The sequence below is a fragment of the Pelobates fuscus genome, chromosome 2, assembly GCF_036172605.1.
Source record: "Pelobates fuscus isolate aPelFus1 chromosome 2, aPelFus1.pri, whole genome shotgun sequence".
In the NCBI taxonomy this organism is placed as follows: domain Eukaryota; kingdom Metazoa; phylum Chordata; class Amphibia; order Anura; family Pelobatidae; genus Pelobates; species Pelobates fuscus.
In genome coordinates this window covers 21,693,000-21,712,837 of record NC_086318.1, presented here as the reverse complement: position 1 = coordinate 21,712,837, position 19,838 = coordinate 21,693,000, and the positions used below count along the sequence as shown (strand labels likewise).

General features: G+C 40.2%; 1 protein-coding gene across 1 annotated transcript in view; it reads left to right on the top strand.

Annotated features, from left to right (window-relative positions):
* Nucleotides 1-17,397: 17,397 nt before the first annotated feature.
* The window catches only part of PNOC (prepronociceptin), a 121,802-nt gene continuing 119,361 nt past the window's right edge, over nucleotides 17,398-19,838 (top strand). The window contains exon 1 of the mRNA XM_063440805.1: nucleotides 17,398-17,582. The gene's annotated coding sequence lies outside the window, so the exon portion shown is untranslated. The remainder of the gene's footprint in view (nucleotides 17,583-19,838) is intronic.

Below are 19,838 nucleotides of genomic sequence, written 5' to 3'. Positions count from 1 at the left end.
CTTATCAGCAGCATGGGAGGAAGTGAGAGCTGTGAGTCACTTCCTCCTAGAGACCGGAGCTGCACAGGAGGGGGGAGGTGGCTGTGTGGAGCCGAGGAGAACGCAGGAGAGTTCAGGAGAGGATAGGGTGCAGGTGGCAAAAGCCAGCACTTAACTCCCAACATGCTCATACTGCAAACTGAACAAAAGGAAAGCCACCCCTCCAGCACCCAAAAGGTAGGAAACTGGAGAGTGGCTATTAAAGTGTGTATATTGGCCTGCATGTGTGTGTGTGTATATCTGTATGTCCGTCAGTGTGTGTCTATATGTCTGTCAGTGTGTGTGTTTGTATGTCTGTCATTGTGTGTGTGTGTGTGTGTGTGTCTGTCAGTGTGTATCTGTATGTCCGTCAGTGTGTGTCTATATGTCTGTCAGTGTGTGTGTTTGTATGTCTGTCATTGTGTGTCTGTCTGTCTGTGTGTCTGTCAGTGTGTATCTGTATGTCTGTCAATGTGTGTATATCTGTATGTATGTCAGTGTGTGTGTGTGTCTGTCTGTCTGTCTGTCTGTTAGTGCGTGTGTGTGTCTGTGTCTATTAGTGTGTGTATTTGTGTGTCTGTCAGTGTGTGTTGTGTATCTGTATGGCTGTTTATGTATCTATATGTCTCTCATTTTATGCCTTTACTAGTACAGTTAGGCGCTAAAAATCTATCTGCGGCCTGAAGAAATGTAGTCTATATAATTTTAGCCTCTACCTTATGGCAAGTTGTGCAGGTCTGATATAAATAGTCCTGGGTTGCAGAGTTGGTCGATTAGTGATCGTTATATAATATTTATTCTTTTATATAAAATTTATTCTTGATAGTGCTAAATCATTTTTTTGACGGAGGGAATGCTTTAACTTCAGTTGTACCCATTTTATATAGAATGGATTAATATTTCACTTAGAGACCCTAAATGTTTAATTCTTGTCAATCATTGTTATTTTCCTACGGGCCCGAATATCCTATTTACAATCGCAGACTCATTACCGTATTCTATGATTATAGACAGCTGGATGTCTAATGACTATTTGCTCAGTCTCTGACACTGCCGTCAGTGGGATTCAGGGATAAATGTTAAAAATTTTATTGTTTCCCATAATGTGGATTTTTATTTTCATTTTTGCAACATAATATTCTAAGGTTGATCCAGTGTCACTAATTCTTCATTCTCGTCCCCACTTCACCCCCCTTTCCCCAGGAAGGTGGCTTTGGAAATCCCTGTGTGTATTTCAATAATCTGTATAGGATATTGCTACATTAATTAGCATCTTGGTTAAGCAGCCTGCTCATGAAATATCTACAGACATTTCCATCACATTACCAGGGACTCAAAAATCAATTGCTCAAAGATAATTTATGGAGCTTAGAAATTAAAATTGAGGAGAATAAAGACAGAGTATCTAATTATAATTGTTATACAACTGTTTGTAGACAGAATATTAAAACCACTGACAAAGACAAATATATTTGTGATGAGTAGTGGTCTACCTTCCATTTGTGAGTCTCCCTTAACCTCTCTATGATGCTTTTCATTCCATACATTTAATGGGGTTGCCTCACTGCGAGCAGTAATTTACTATGGTTTAATGATTGAAAAATATCTTGTATTAAGATTTCCTTCCACCTGATGCAGAGTCAACCTCGTTTCACCACTGACTGATCTGCGATCTGTCTTTGTAGACTCCAGGCCATTGATCCATCAATGATCCTAGGTGTGCTATTGACCAGTCATGGTTTTAAACCTGTTTAATGACCAAAAGCAGAATCTCATTTATCATTAATGTTGCTTTTATGATGTTCTATAATGTTTTTACATCATGCCTTTTGAAGGTTCTGTAAATACTAAATTAGAAGAACCTGAATCTACAGTCTACATGCATTCGGTGTCTGGTTGAAAATCAGTGTTTTACCCATGCCAACCGTAAGCAAAATATTGGATTGAGAATATGGACAAAGCAATGATTTTACATTGCATCCAGCACGATGCACGATCGCAAATGGTCGTACACTTGCTTTTTGAGGCTGAACGATAATTTGAAGTACTATTTGCAAACGGACAGCGCTAGTAGTCAGCGGGGAAATAGTTTTAAAACTCTCAGAGGTGCAAAGGCTACACATGTGGCAGCTAGCCAGCGCTTTCTAGCCAGCTGCTACAATAGAAAGATGTAAAATAAAAAAATAAGCTTATTGTGGTCAATATGACCCCGACATTACTATAAGAGAGGTTTAATATCCATCTAGCAGTTGCTCACTGTTACTAAAAGGTGAGGCATTCATTACTGCTCAGCCACTAAAATCTGCAAAAAAACAGGGTGACCTGGCCCCCCCCATGGATGTCCTCTCATGACTGTTGTATGGGGCAGGGGGAGAGACAGTGAACTGTCCAGCCTCCATTATTTCATTGATGCCCACTGATGGAGGCACAAGGGAGGCTGGGGATGGGGACTATCTAGCAACTGTGCAGCAATGGCTGGCCACTGGCTGCTTACTGTTTAGAATTGAAATTTAATTGAAATGACAACCCCATGATGTACACACGAGAAGAGAAAAAACCTTTATTACAAGCTCATCTAGGTTACTTTCTAAATAATTTAGCATGAGATTTAAGACATAAGACTTTAGAACAAGTATGCACAGAACATCCAGTTTAGAAATCACCACTGTGAGCAGACTGAGCATGTCTGAAGGGTGCACAGACTGGGACGTTTTCACAAATGCCCTACATTCTACACATGCCCAGTTTCTCTCAGCAGCTTATCCATACAGTCATTATTTATAATCAGTGAGTCAGTTTGTGCTCATTGAAGAAGGGGAGGGGAAACTGCAGTAGGACAGTATTGTATAGTGTATGTTCACAATTTATAGTGGAACTTGTAAAGTTAACCCTTAGCCACGTGGAAAATATGTCAGGTGCTTTCTCTTTTACCACAGATAATAGATTTCAACTGGTTTAGATTAAAGCACACTTGCAAACATAAATGCAACAGCTAATATAAATATAAATATAAAAATTAATTACAAACTTTATATAAATACAGGGTGGGCCGAAATTCAGAGTAGGATTTGACAGGTAAATTACGTATTTGTTAGTAGATCACTTTTGTGGCATGTATATAGTATAACCGACTATTGCCCTGGGCAATGTTCTACTAGGAAACCTTAGGTCCTGGCATTCGTGTGGGTGTTACGTTGATATGCACCACCTACCAAGTGATTGTTGCAAACCACGTACAATCACTTTGTGGCAATGATGTTCCCTGATGGCTGTGACCTCTTTCAGCAGTATTGTTTTAATGTTGCGGCTGATCAGTATGTATATATATATGTGTGTGTTGTTGTTTCATTTGTGTTTATATTTATCAATAATGTGTGAACAAAAGACAAGCACATACAAGACTCGGTATATTCAAAATTGAAACAGTCAGGTAGTAGTAATGGTAAAATCAAAACACACTGTTCACCACTAGACTTGTGCACAACAGGACTTTTTGGTCTGGACGTATAATTTTGTTAATTCATGTGATAGTTCGATGTGGCTGAAAGTCTTCATAAATAAATGGGGAAACATTTTAAGAAATGGTCTTATCAGTGTACTGTAAAATATCTGCATACTATAAATATAATGCATATAATTTGCAGTACAGGTATTTCCCCGCTTTACGTACTCCCTTTACGAACGCTCCACAGACCCGCCGCCATTTTATTTTGCACCTTTTTGCGCCGGCGGCGCTCCGTGGATGCAGACCGAGGAGCAGAGTTTGTGGCCAGGAGAAGGGAAAGGTAAGTAACAATGTTGGTGGTTGGTAGGAGGGGAGTGCTGTGCTGAGCTGCTCCCCTCCTGCTGCTGTTGTAGCTTGGCCGAGCAGACTGCAGTCTGCCAGGAAGTGCTCACCGTGAGAGCACTTCCTGTCAGACCGGGTACTGTACTATGGTGAGCAGGTACAGGACGGGAGGGTGGGAGAGACACCTGAAAGGAGGGGATGGAGGAGATTCACATGGACAAGTACAGAAGGGGAGGGGGGAGAGACACATTGGCAGGTATAGGAAGGAAGGGGGGAGAGACAAATGGGTAGGCACAGGAGGGAAGGAGGATAGACTCATTGGCAGGTATAGGAAGGAAGGGGGGGAGAGACACATGGGTAGGTACAGGAGGGGAGTGAGGAGAGACACATTGACAGCTACAATAGGGGAGGGAGGATAGACACATGGACAGGGAGGGAAGGAGGAAAATGGGACACATAGATGGGGCTGGGAGGGGGGAATGGGACACATGGAAAGGCTTGGGGGGGATGAGACACCTAGTGGGGCTGGAAGGGCCAATGAGACACTGAGAGGGGGAAGCAGACAATTGGTAGGGCTGGGAGGGGGTAATGATACACTGGGAGGGGGAATGAGACACCTGGAAAGGCTGGGAGGGGGTAATGAGACACCCAGAAGGTCTGGGAGGAGGAATGAGACACCTGAAGACCTGGGAGGGGGTAATGAGAAACCTGGAAAGGCTGGGAGGGGGTAATGAGACAACTGGAATGGGGTAATGAGACACCTGGAGGGGCTAGCATGGGGCAATGAGACACTGGGAGGGGGAATGAGACACATGGAGGGGCTGGGGGTGAATGAGAGACATGGAGCATCTTAAACAAACCAGAAACAAGTGCAGTGCTACATTCAACAAGTGCAACATGTGTTTGAGGAGGAAGAAAACTGATGATGATTTGATGAAGATTTCAATATGGTATGTCTTCTTTTAATGTTCTTACAACATATATGTATTTGCTATGCTTTCCTCTTCTATTTGTACTTCATAATTAAGGTTTTCAATGGAAAAATGTGTTGGTCAGGAACGGAACCCATGTTTATTACATTGCGTCTATGGGAAATTAGTTCTCACTTTATGAACTAGGCTTCGGAACCAATTAGTTCGTAAAGTCGGGAACTACCTGTATACTGATAAGAGCATTCCCTGCCATTTGGTTCACAGATGAAGTGAAAGAAAGTAGCCAATAGGGGGAAAATAGGAGGAACAGTAAAATAACTATAGAAACGAAATATATAATTTATTTACCTGTATTTGTCACTTCTGTGATTCGTGTCTGCCCCCTATCATCAATCTTGTTTGGTGCCACAAACAGAACTCATAATCCCGAGCCATCCAAACCCACTCAGACACTGCTTTGTCATTTGCTGGGTTTATGTCCTCCGGGCACTTCACAGATACGGAATTGGGCCGGACAACTGAATGGCCCTAATTCAGCTGAAACCAAATGGTCAGGTCTATTCACCAATTCCCCACCCATTCATACATGTGGAGGGTGTGAATGGATCATGCCACACTGGAAAGTGGTTCACAGTGCGGCTTCCCTGTAATTATTGTTCCGGAGCCTGTTGGCAAACTGCCACGGCAATACTATGCTTAGTGGAGAGAGTGGGCACAATTTCATAAAGCATAAAATGAGAATTTAAGCTACTAACGGTCTAAGACTGAGAAAACCTGGAGAAATCCGGTCTGTTTACAGTAGAGAGGTTTACCTTGTATGCATGGGATTGGGTTTTGACTAAATTAAGATTAGTTTCTGGGACTATAAAAAGATTTGTGATGGAGCTGCCACTGTGTCACAATTCTAAAACTTAACGAAGGTTGACTATTTCACAAGGTCTGCATTTGTGGGGGAATTCAGGTAGGCTGCACAGAGGTATCATGCAAGCCATAGCTGGCCCAGTGGATTCACATTGGATGTTCCTGCTCTGTAGACTTTGTTGTTAGTCTGGTTGAGAAGAACTGCTCAAGAAATGTATCCTTTATGCAATTAAACCATGTAAATTTTCTAAATACTTTCATTAGTCCCTGGCCTTATCTTATATCAAGGATAGCCTTATGCCTATCCCACGCATGCTTAAACTCCTTTACTGTGTTAACCTCTACCACTTCAGCTGGAAGGCTATTCCATGCATCCACTACCCTCTCAGTAAAGTAATACTTCCTGATATTATTTTTAAACCTTTGCCCCTCTGTGTTAAGACTCTGTCCTCTTGTTGTGGTAGTTTTTCTTTGTTTAAATATAGTCTCCTCCTTTACTGTGTTGATTCCCTTTATGTATTTAAATGTTTCTATCATATCCCCCCTGTCTCGTCTTTCCTCCAAGCTATACATGTTAAGATCCTTTAACCTTTCCTTGGAAGTTTTATCCTGCAATCCATGAACCAGTTTAGTAGCCCTTCTCTGAACTCTCTCCAAAGTATCAATATCCGTCTGGAGAAACGGTCTCCAGTACTGCATACAATACTCCAAGTGAGGTCTCACCAGTGTTCTGTACAATGGCATGAGCACTTCGCTCTTTCTACTGCTAATACCTCTCCCTATACAACCAAGCATTCTGCTAGCATTTCCTGCTGCTCTGTTACATTGTCTGCCTACCTTTAAGTCATCAGAAATAATCACCCCTAAATCCCTTTCCTCAGATGTTGAGGTTAGGACTCAATCAAATATTCCGTACTCTGCCCTTTGGTTTTTACATCTTTTAAATGTCAGTTGCCACAACTCTGACCATTTTTCTAGTTTACCTAAATAATTTGCCATTTGGCTTATCCTTCCTGGAACATCAACCCTTTTACATATCTCAGTATCATCAGCAAAACGACATGCCTTACCATCAAGGCCTTCTGCAATATCACTAATAAAAATATTAAAGAGAATGGGTCTAAGTATAGATCCCTGAGGTACCCCACTGGTGACAAGCCCAAGCTTCAAAGATACTCCATTGACTACAACCCTCTGTTGCCTGTCACTCAGCCACTGCCTTACCCATTCAACAAGATTGCAGTTTATTGATAAGCCTTCTATGTGGAACAGTGTTAAAAGCCTTACTGAAATCTAGGTAAGCAATGTCTACTGCACCACCCTGATCTATTATTTTAGTTACCCAATCAAACTCAATAAGATTAGTTTGGCATGATCTCCCTGAAGTAAAGCCATACATACAGAAACGCTTACAAACATGCAGATATTGCACACATGTTGACATTGCACACACAAACATATTAATATACATTTAAGATACAAGAAAAATTGTACATAGGACAATGACGCCTCAGCTCCCTTCAAAGGAGGCACCTTGGAACCTCACACAGTTCTCCCAGCGTCTATTCCACTTTTCAACACTCTGCAAAATCCTTTGTTGGAATCTCCATCAGCTGCCTCGTCATATTTACCGGAATCTCATCGACAATCTGAAATATCTTCACTTTCAAGGTAATTTTAGCTGCCAAATCTGAACTGTAAGGAAAATTAGTCGCCTGGGTGATTTTCTTTGCGCAACAATCATTGCATCATCCCTGAAAACCTTCTGAATCATCTGGATAGTTTTTGCGGAGGAACGTTCAAGCTTAACACAAAATTTGAGGCAGATTCATTGCTCTACTCGCCCAGTCATTTCGAATTCAATTGCCACACAGGACAAATGCTCACTCAACGGTGTCTAGCAGCCCCACTGACTAGTACTGAAGTCACAAGAAACAATTCACCCCGCACTCAGTACGATGAGTGGTCATTATTCACGCATGCGCCATTCCAGTCCACTCTCCTTGGCTGCCAGGTGACATCAATGTTGTGCAAACCATTCTCGGCATATTAACAATAGCTGGATACTTCCTGGAAAGACCTTGTATGATGTGCTAAGTACTTCACAGCATTAGACTCCATATATCCTTGGCCGAGGATTGACGACATTATACAATCTACACTTGAGAACTCGATTGCTCATTTAAGAGTGAATGGGTGTCTGTCTATAATCTATTTCTATTATTACTACAGTACAATAATCCACTCTATCTCCACTTATCATTAAGATCACCTCCCAAGATTGCAAGATGTAGAATTCAATGTATATGTCCCAGATAGTTTATAAACTGTATCCCCAGGTAGATAATAAACTGTATTCTGACACTAGCAAAGCATCATGGGAGTTGTATATTATATCATCATATTTACGGGGCACAGCAGCATATCTTGTTAGTTAAAACAATCTTTGACGGCTGCAAAAGAGAGAGTGGTCTGATCCTAAGAAGATTTGATACTCTGATCCTAAGAATATTGGTAAATAAGTTAGATGTTACTGTAGTTCTCCCGGAATATGCAGGAATTCTGTACCATGTGTAGATGTCTTGGTGCCACACATTCTCTGGAACATGTAGATTTGGATGTTCTAGATCAGGGGTAGGCAACCTTTTAGCAGCACTGTGCCGATATAGGATTGTGATGTCCCGTAGCGTGCCGATCCTATTTTTTTTTTAAATTGAGGTGTGTATGCTGCCGTATTCTGCTTGTGTTATTTGTACTGTAATTGCTTTGGATCGTTGTATTTGTGCATTATATTGTATATATTATATTGTATATGTTCATTAGTAGTTTGTGGTATCGTGTATGATACATATGAATGTGGGCTGTGTATGGGGGCTGCTTGTGGAATTGTGTGTGGATGCATATGTCACATTGTGTGTTTAGTAATGTGGGGCTGTTTGGGGTATTGCATGTGAGAGGCTGCATGTGGGGTTGTGTGCATGTATGTGGATTGTTAGCGGGTTACGTTTGTGCTGATTGTGTGTATGTTTGTGTGTGGGCTGTTTGTATTATTTGTATGAGGGGAGGGTTATTCTGCATTTCTGTGTAGATCTAGCAGTGTGGGTGGCTTCCCTGTGGTCCAGTGGGGACCAGGCTGGCCAGGTACAGGTCAAGGACAGGAGCTGCAACAGCAGCTACGGGCTGCTTTACTACATGTGGATTCCCATTCACAAGTGCTGGGAGGAAGTGATCTCAGATCACTTCCTCCATGTGCTACAATGCTTAAATTGAGGATTGTCCTTCACAACCTCTTCGTATTAGCAGATATCTGAAGTTTTACTAGGACTCCTGATAAGCCAGAGCCTGTTTGGCTCTAGCAGCCTTGAGTGCCGTGCAAAGACACCTTGAGTGCCGTGCATGGCACTAGTGCCGTAGGTTGCCTACCCCTGTTCTAGATCATGCTGATGTTTTGTAGATGTCACACAATATGTGGATTAGACATGTGCACCAGTGAAATTTTCGTTTCGTACGAAATTTTAATTTGTCAATACCGAATATTGTTTTCAAACAAAATTCGGTAAAAAATAATTAGTTTTCATCCAATAGGACGAAAATAGCACTGCGCATGCGCCCCCCCAAAAAAAGCAAGTTGGGAGCCGGCAGCGCTGCCAGCTTCCTCCTTGTATAAATCATTAACCATTCCAACCCCTCTCAGCATTAACCTACGTGGGTCACTCTGACCCCCATATTAATAAAAGGGAGGTTAAATCCTCCCGCATGCCCGTACTCGCGGCATGTTGCCTAAACAGTTGCTAGTGCAATAATGAGGGACCTGGCACAGGTTAAATCCTCCCACATGCCCCTACCTGTGCCAGGTCCCCCCTGGAGCACTTTAATGGCATTAACAAAAAGAGCTTAGACACTGCACCATATGCAGGGAATTTGATTTTCAGAATTGTTTATGTATTGGAATAGATATCATCACCCCTCATTGGAGAGGTGGACATATAGAAAAAGCGTTGGCCATGAAGGAGACAGAGTGGATTTATAGACTAAAATCGCATTTTTTTTTTATCTCCTCCATGTTCTTTTATTATTTTTATGAATATATTTCTATCATCTTATGTTAATATGTTTTCATATGTGTCTTTTTAATATTTCCCTTTTACATCCTTACATATTATGGATTTGTACTTTTTAATTAATTTATGGTTTAAGCATATCATGAAAGATTGTATATATCTTCAATTGTTTTTTTTTTATATTAATCAGGTTCAATGTCATGATATATATGTAACTATTACACAAAATATCAATAATCCCTCTGTACCATGATTTGGGGTTTATGAAAATAACTATCATGTTTGTCATTCCATTTTTTTATGGAAATGTTCCTTCTCTATACAGATGTTCCTATAAGAATTAGGTTTTATAATAAGTTCATTATATATAATAGACTGATTTCCATGCATACCCTATTGATTTAATCCCTTTACATTTATTTATACTATATTTTTTCCATTTATATTTTTTCCATGTTTCTTTTTTTTATTTCTTTTTTCTATCCTTCTCAACTCTTTTTTTTCACACTAAGTCCAATTTATATATACATTTGGTTGTTTTAGTTTAATTTTTGTTAGAGATATCATTGGATATAGGCATTGAATGTGAACACAGACGGACCGCAAAGATTCTGGACGAGTTCGTAAGTCCAGAGATGCGGCTGTGTATACTATCGCTATTGGCTGTGTGCTGTGAAGGAAGTTGCTGCTAGCTAGCTCAATTTAAGCAGCCGACAAAGCACTTTATTCACTGCTGTTCTCCATCAATACTGCCTCCCTTGGTAAACTCATCAGCTCCCTTGGCTTCCAATATCATTTCTATGTGGATGACACGCAAATCTACCTGTCCTCTCCTGATCTCTCCCCGTCCCTCTTGTCTAGCGTCTATTTCTAACTGGATGGCTGGAATCCAACCAATCAGAGTGCTCTGAGTCATTTTACACAGCGTGAGGAAGTTATTTGGAATTTTTCTATGCTGTGTAATTTAACACTCTGATTGGTTGAGTGAAAACAACCGATCAGACTGTTAGAGGTCAAATTACACGCTCCTGGCTCCCTTCTTGCTTTTTTCCCCCCGCGCATGCGCAGTGTAATTTTCTCCATGCTGTGGGGGTTAATTCCCGTGCAGCACAGAGTCTATTTAATGAAAGAAACTAAATGAAAAGGTAATGCATTCGGCATTTTCCCTTTCGTTTTGTTTATATTTCATATGAAGGCTTTTCGTTTACGCTTTAGTAAATTTTATTCGTACGAAAATGAATGCACGTGTCTAATGTAGATCATAATTCCAAACATTTCAAATGGACAAAGAATGACACTTTAATTTTTGGGGTGCTAGCCGAGTGCAACCTGGGTGGGACTGTTTTGAAACATTTTAGATGACTTACTAATAACAATTTATAGAACTAAAATGTAATTAAATAACAATATTAAAGCAAACTATTTACACAGACTGATTATAAACACATGTATTGCCGTATAAAGACACATTACTGGGAGTATTATTGCTGGGGAGCTCTGTTATACACTCAGATACATTACTGGGAGCGTTATTGCTGTGGAGCTCTGTTATACACTCAGACACATTACTGGGAGTATTATTGCTGGGGAGCTCTGTTATACACTCAGATACATTACTGGGAGCATTATTGCTGTGGAGCTCTGTTATACACTCATACACATTACTGGGAGTATTATTGCTATGGAGCTCTGTTATACACTCAGACACATTACTGGGAGTATTATTTCTGTGGAGCTCTGTTATACACTCAGACACATTACTGGGAGTATTATTGCTGTGGAGCTCTATTATACACTCAGACACATTACTGAGAGTATTATTGCTGTGGAGCTCTGTTATACACTCAGACACATTACTGGGAGTATTATTGCTGTGGAGCTCTGTTATACACTCAGACACATTACTGGGAGTATTATTGCTGTGGAGCTCTGTGCTACACTGACACATTACCGGGAGTATTATTGCTGTGGAGCTCTGTTATACACTCAGACACATTACTGGGAGTATTATTGCTGTGGAGCTCTGTTATACACTCAGACACATTACTGGGAGTATTATTGCTGCGGAGCTCTGTTATACACTCAGACACATTACTGGGAGTATTATTGCTGTGGAGCTCTGTTATACACTCAGACACATTACTGGGAGTATTATTGCTGGGGAGCTCTGTTATACACTCAGATACATTACTGGGAGCATTATTGCTGTGGAGCTCTGTTATACACTCATACACATTACTGGGAGTATTATTGCTATGGAGCTCTGTTATACACTCAGACACATTACTGGGAGTATTATTTCTGTGGAGCTCTGTTATACACTCAGACCCATTACTGGGAGTATTATTGCTGTGGAGCTCTATTATACACTCAGACACATTACTGAGAGTATTATTGCTGTGGAGCTCTGTTATACACTCAGACACATTACTGGGAGTATTATTGCTGTGGAGCTCTGTTATACACTCAGACACATTACTGGGAGTATTATTGCTGTGGAGCTCTGTGTTACACTGACACATTACCGGGAGTATTATTGCTGTGGAGCTCTGTTATACACTCAGACACATTACTGGGAGTATTATTGCTGTGGAGCTCTGTTATACACTCAGACACATTACTGGGAGTATTATTGCTGCGGAGCTCTGTTATACACTCAGACACATTACTGGGAGTATTATTGCTGTGGAGCTCTGTTATACCCTCAGACACGTTACTGGGAGTATTATCGCTGTGGGGCTCTGTTATACACTCAGACACATTACTGGGAGAATTATTACTGTGGAGCTCTGTTATACACTCAGACACATTACTGGGAGTATTATTGCTGTGGAGCTCTATTATACACTCAGACACATTACTGAGAGTATTATTGCTGTGGAGCTCTGTTATACACTCAGACACATTACTGGGAGTATTATTGCTGTGGAGCTCTGTTATACACTCAGACACATTACTGGGAGTATTATTGCTGTGGAGCTCTGTGTTACACTGACACATTACCGGGAGTATTATTGCTGTGGAGCTCTGTTATACACTCAGACACATTACTGGGAGTATTATTGCTGTGGAGCTCTGTTATACACTCAGACACATTACTGGGAGTATTATTGCTGCGGAGCTCTGTTATACACTCAGACACATTACTGGGAGTATTATTGCTGTGGAGCTCTGTTATACCCTCAGACACGTTACTGGGAGTATTATCGCTGTGGGGCTCTGTTATACACTCAGACACATTACTGGGAGAATTATTACTGTGGAGCTCTGTTATACACTCAGACACATTACTGGGAGTATTATTGCTGTGGAGCTCTGTTATACACTCAGACACATTACTGGGAGTATTATTGCTGTGGAGCGCTGTTATACACTCAGACACATTACTGAGAGCATTATTGCTGTGGAGCTCTGTTATACACTCAGACACATTACTGGGAGTATTATATTTTCTGGAGCATATAGACATCATACAGTATATAGATGTCTTGGTGTATTGGAAAATGTGAAATATTTGCTCTAAACAACTCTATATGGTTCCTCTACATTACAATTACTGAGAATATCTTCAGGCTCCGTAATCATATTATCTAGGTATAGGGATACTGTCCATAAAACAGCACTAACATCCCTGCTGTAGAAATATATTCCACAAATATTCTGCTTTTCTTTCTCAGTGCATTACTGGGGAATCAAGTGAGGTGCTCTTATTTGTCCTGTAGAAGGAATTGATACATTGAGAGATACCTGTGCATGTTTTTATCTTAAAGGGACATTATTGTCACCAGAACAACTACAGCTTAATGTAGTTGTTCTGATGAGTATAATAGCTCCCTTCAGGCATTTTCATGCAAACACTGCCTTTTCAGAGAAAAGGCAGTGTTTACATTGCCTCTAGGGACACCTCGAAGTGGCCACTCCTTAGATGGCCACTGGAGATGCTTCCTGGGTCAGTGCTGCTGAAAAATCATTCAATGCATCTCTATAAGGAGATCCTGATTGTCCAAAATGGTATTGGCCCCGCCCCTGTGTCAATTTTAGCAAATCCAATGCTTTCCCCTATGGGAAAGCACTGGATTGGCTAAAAAGTGGCCATTTTGATGATGACACAAAGGGGGCGGAGCCCGTGCCGACTGACATGCGCGGCACTGGGAATAAGGTACGTTTTAAACTTTTATTGGAGGGCTAAGGGGGGGCGGGGTAAACCACCTAAGGGTCAGGAATACATGTTTGTGTTCCTGACCCTATAGTGTTCCTTTAAGCATGTATGTGTTCCAGGTATATAGGAGTTACAGAAACATGTAGGAGCTCCATGACATATAAATACTCTATGTATATTATATGTGTTGGAAAATGTGTGTTATTCTGAATCGAACGTGTTTTACGTGGCCACCAAAAATGACTAACAATAACTCCCGCCTCATTCACAATATCCAAGGCTTATGAAAGCCTAACTGGCCATAGATACCCGATAAAAGACAATCATGCTGTAATATGAAGGGGCCAGCTTGAATATTCTTTAACTATTGTATCACCCATTCCAAGCTCCTGAACGTAAAAAGTCCGTGACCCCCTGGTGGTCAACAGACCAAGCATGCAACATTCATTGAACAGCAGTTTGGAGTCTACCCTGGTCGCTGGGCTTGGGATGGCCAAAAACAGCTTGGGTTTTGGCCTCACAGGAAAAATGCTAAATAATGACCCCCACCCCACCTTCCCTCCACGAACATGTTCATCATTGCGCGGTTTGGTTATTTTTCAATTTGTGTATATTTCAAATTAGTCAGATCAGCCCAAATTCAGCCAAATTGCAGTTTGGTCCGAAACAAATCTCCAAGCCCAGTTATTCATTGAAAACCATATTGACAATAAAATGGGGTCTGCTCTGCGGAATACAGATTTAACATCCAATACAGGGTCTATACAGTGATTGCACCCATGGTTTATTGAGTCAGATTTCAAGACTTCCCGTATACCATAAACTCACTTCCCAAGTCTTACTCATGCATGCGGAGTGCCATAAAATACAAGTGACATTAATAGAAAGTGTTTCCTAAATGACCATGTTAATGTGCTAAACGCCAACTGGGGAGCTGGTTAATGAGATCTTTGAATGTCATAAAAAAAAGACAAATAATTACGGAAAATGGAATGTGTTGATCCTGCTCTTAAAAGGGACAGTCAAAGCCCCCAAATCACTCCATGTTTATAAAATGATTTTGGAGCATAGATGTTGCCCATGCAGCCTTGCAAATGAAAACCATGTTATTCGAGAAACAACACTGTTTTAATGTTGCAATGCTCACACCTACTTGTGGCTGTCAGACAGATAGAGCCACCAGGGGCTTCCGACACAAATAGATTCAATTATTAAATCTAACTGACATCTGGAATCCTCATGCACTCTATGCTATCGCTGGGTGCTGCGTGTGTCCCATGTTTCACCATGCGAAGCAATGTATTCTGTGCTCCTTATAGATCATGGACAATGATCGTGAAATGTAGTTAGTAGGCAGACAGACGTGTTATTATACATTATTATTCAGTAAGCATTCACTAAATTGCAAACATTTGAGCCAGAATAGAGTTGGAACTAATCATAAAACATATAAGTTGGAGATTTTACCTAGATCAGCCACTTAAACATTTAGTTATCCATATATCTAATTTTGTTTTTTAACAAATTACTCTTTACAACACAGAAGACAGGTGTTCTAAACAATGTTTGTTTTTCTGACAAAATGCAAATTTGTAGCAAAATGTTGGGTATGTGATGGCAGCGAGGGGAGTTTAGGACCAATAATCCCTGTTGTGCTACATGTTGACGAGAGCAGAAGAAGAAAGTGATATTTTTTCTTGGTGATAAATCTATTAAGTGTAGGATGGAGTTGAAGATTAAGCATGACTCGAGGGTTTCAAGTGGATTGCTTCCGTGCCTGATTCTCTCATTTAGTGAACGAAGCTTGGGAGATCACAGCCTGTCGATGGTTTCAAGCTTTTTAACTCAGAACGCCAGTCAACGATTGCTGTTAATGAAAACCTGATTCTGTCATTGTTCTAATGACTTCTAAAGACTTAAAAAAATGCAGAAAATTCAAAGAAGTTATACTAAATATCGGAGCAAGTTCTAAGAGATGAAATTTACTACAAGAGACTACAGGTACAGGAAGGGGTCGGTATACATGGAAAAAGAAAATTCCTTGAAAATAAAACAAACATAGATATTAGAGCAAGGTTGGGAGGTTTAGGGATAAAATGAAGGCAGTTGTTTATGCATGGGACTGTCTTCAGGAAGAGGCGGTATCAGATAGCAAAGTAGGGAACCTTCCTTAGTATTTGTGGAGGGGAAACGTGACTGTCCTGCACAGAAACAATTGTCTAAACAAGTTCTGCGTTTTTGAGTTAGTAAGAATCAAACTCTACTGAGCTGTGTCTGCTCCCAAAATCCACATTTCTATGTTTTATTAGTAATGAAGTCTTGTTTGTGACTAGCTTAGATAAAACTGCAGCAAAAATGAAAAGACGTTCTTCTCAAAAATGTGTAAATTTCATACAATTGTTATGTTCCTCACATATCCAGATTTAAAGGAAAACCCCAGTGTTAGAAATAAATACATTCATTCCTACAAATGGTGCCTTCTAGGATGGAAGGATTAAGATCACACAGGTCCTAGGCAGGTTCCCATTTACCCCCCCCCCCCCTTGCCCCCACCACTACAGTCTTCACATAGGGATAGTAAATTGGGCCAAGCAAATGCATGGTTCCAAGGTCAGTGGGTCAAACCAATGGTCCCTTAGCATCCATCTAAGGTCACCTTATGGCTAATCCTGCTTTGCCTCCCAGGAAAATGTCTAAAATAGAAGTAACCTTGTTTCCAGTAGCAAAACTGTCTACTTGCCCAAGGAGGTCCTCATTTGTAAGGAACTCCTGGGCCAAACCATTACTTCTCATATAAAATCAGAGGGGTCATATAGCGCAAGCATGCTAATCGCTACACTGGACCAACAAAATTCTTGCTATAGAGAAGCACTGAATCCAAAGCTATTATATGATAAGCCCTCAGCTCAGCTTTGATCAAGTGCTGAAAGTGAGTGAGGAAGAGAACCCACCTGTCTGATTTCTCTTGAAACTGGCACTTTTATATATTAGGAAAAGGACGGAGCAGACAGTTAATGCAAAGTACTTAGGAGTGTCACTCAAGGTTATTGACTAAATCGCAAAGTGTGGAGAACAAGAATTTTGGTCAAAACAAATATGTGAAGACATTTTCCAGTTCTGGTTATTTTGGCATAACGTTTATAATTTCCTTGTCAATGATCTACAATGATCAATTATCAGTTTATTGAATAAGACCCGTTGCTTTCACTGAGTAATATGATGTAGTATTTCTAATCATTATTTTTTGTTTCTCAATTTTCTGAGAACATCCATCTCTCCGTCCTACCCATCCCTTTCCGTCGCTCTTAGTGACCCGTGTCGGGTAGCAAAGCACAGGTGATACACGCATTGTGCGTTGGGGACATCGTCTGTTATAAGGACTGCTAATTATCTGATGTCCCACCAGTCCACATGTCAGATAAGTTGGACAATACCCTCTCCAAACCCCCGTTAACCACTTGCAATCACAGTGTCAGTGATACCGTCCACCGATTCATACATATTAAAGAGATCCAACAAACGGACCTTGACGTGACGTAGATTTTACTTAAAAATACTGAAAAAGGGGTAGGAGGAAATTTGCCGGTCTTCATCTGTTAGTCTGTCACTCAGGATCCATGAGGGGGTGGATACACACACACACACTAGCAAAACGATGCATGTGAGTGAGTGTCTAAGAGGATGGGGGAATGCTTGAGTATAAATATACCACCGTGAGCACTGAAAGCATCACATATCAGAAGGAGTGCAGATACTGACTGGAGGTAGGAGACTGCTTTCTTTGTGTTGTTGATACAAGCTATACTGAATGTGTGCACACTGAGGTCTGCTACAAACGGTTTGCCTTCAGTGTGTTCGTAGAAGTCAGGACCTCCTTTTTGCATCTTTATTCCAGTTTAAGTAGTGCTATTTGATTTTGCAGTGTTTTTAAATAAACACTACTTATACAAACAGGGAACTAATTAGAAATACAATGTGGAACTTGGATTCTTTGTTTTTTATTTTTATCTTCCATAAAGTCACTAAAGTGTTTGTGTTTTGTTATGTTTGTAAAAGCATAGTGTGTTTTCATGCATAGACAAGAATTGATAGATTACATTTATGTTGCACAATTAGTTTTTATGTAGGCTGGGCAATATTTATCGTTTAAAACGAAATGCGTTTTTCATTTACCTAGCTTTCTATCTATCAATACATTTTTTTATCTCTTTACTATTTTGATTAATTTGCAGATTTTATACCATTGATATGTCTTCTCTTGTTTTTTTTTTTCTGTTTTAAATGTCTTTTTGGGTATAATTATTTAAATATCGTGATTCTGAAATGCAACACCTCTTTCAGAATCGGTGACATTTTGGGAAGATGTAAAAAGTTTGAGAAAGGCATTCTGGAAACAACTGCATGTTCAAAATTGACATTTTCCTTAAATATGCTTACACTAAAGATGCTTACAATATACTTATTCCGTAGCAAGGTAACAGGATTATTGTTAAATTGTATGATTTGGGAAAGTTTGTAAGCTGGTCCAGTCTTCTTCTTGATTTAAAAAAAATCTCTGAATATATATATTTACACACATATTTGCATACACACACACACACACGTATTTGTGTGTGTGTGTGTGTGTGTATATGTCAATATAAACACACTGTAAATATCTTTAACAAACCTAATTGTTGATTGTTAAAAATATATTTTTACAGACTATATTAAAATAACTCTGGAAGTTAATGTAAACTGTGAAGTTCTGAATGCACCTGTTTGTGTGTCGTTTTAAAAAAAAAAAAAATAATTATACGTGGGGAAAACAGAATTTTGCATTATGCCAGAACTATGCATAAAGCAATTCACTACAAAGGGAATTGCAGTCTTGCCTAAATAATGATATGAAACATATCCCTGACCAAAGAGCTTGCCCTCTAGTAGCAGCATACCGAGGCATACCTTTATTTAGTGAAACCTTGAAGAATTCAGCATTCGTAGCGAAGAGGATTGTCGTTGTACCTTTCTGTCCTTGTGAGCCATCGGATTTGGGAGTTACAATGCCAGGATTTCTGTATAGGGGAAGAATAAAATGTAAATCGCCTGGAAGGGACATCGCTGGTTTTGAAACAAAGAGCTAAAACCCATGAGGAGATATATAATAGGAAAGCTACGGGTGAAGAGATCGCAGTTAGCATCCAGCTGTTTACATTCTGTGCACCCTCTCAAATCCAAAGATTTCACTTCTGTGTTTAGACAGATAACACCTCCATGCGTGTCGTCTAATCATAGCTCGTTACTGTTCTTAGCAGATTAACAAACGCACAAAACCAAAGCTGACCCTTGGGACCCGCATTAATAAAGTGGCTGAAAAGAAAGACCTGACACGTGGCTCAGAGAAAGACATCTCAATGCGATGTAAATTATTCTCTAGACCTGAGAATCTCCGCGTCTGATCAAATTGCTAGAGTCTCCCTGGCCATCAAGTTGAGGGGACAACGGCAGGATGGGATGTACAGACGCCAAGTGGGAAACGGGACTGAAATTTAAATGGACTGCAATATAGAGAGTATCACACACATGGTGGCCATCGTAATCCGGGAATCAGTTTAATGTGCTACTAACAATAATTATATTAAAATAAAAACAATAATAATACAACAGAGTTTAAGCAGGAAGGAAGGGTACATCTCTTAATCTCTGGGCTCTCCCTGTGTCTTTCCCCAACAGAAGAGCACTCATTATTAATGACCTCTGAAAGATTAAGATTCATTTGACCCCGCTGGCAATAAAACCTTCAACCCTGAGATTCCACAGGTGGAGTATTTGTCCATTGAGCTGCCAAATTAATTTATCAAACTGTGGATTATCTGTGTAATAATAACACTAATAATGATAATAATAAATTCCCTATTGTTTAAAATAGAGGTTGATGTGATTTAAAAAAGTAACTTTAAAAATGTTTACCCAAGCCCGGAGTGTTGGCAAACCCTTTAATACCTGATTGTGGGCAATGTAGACATTACTAACGATATCCT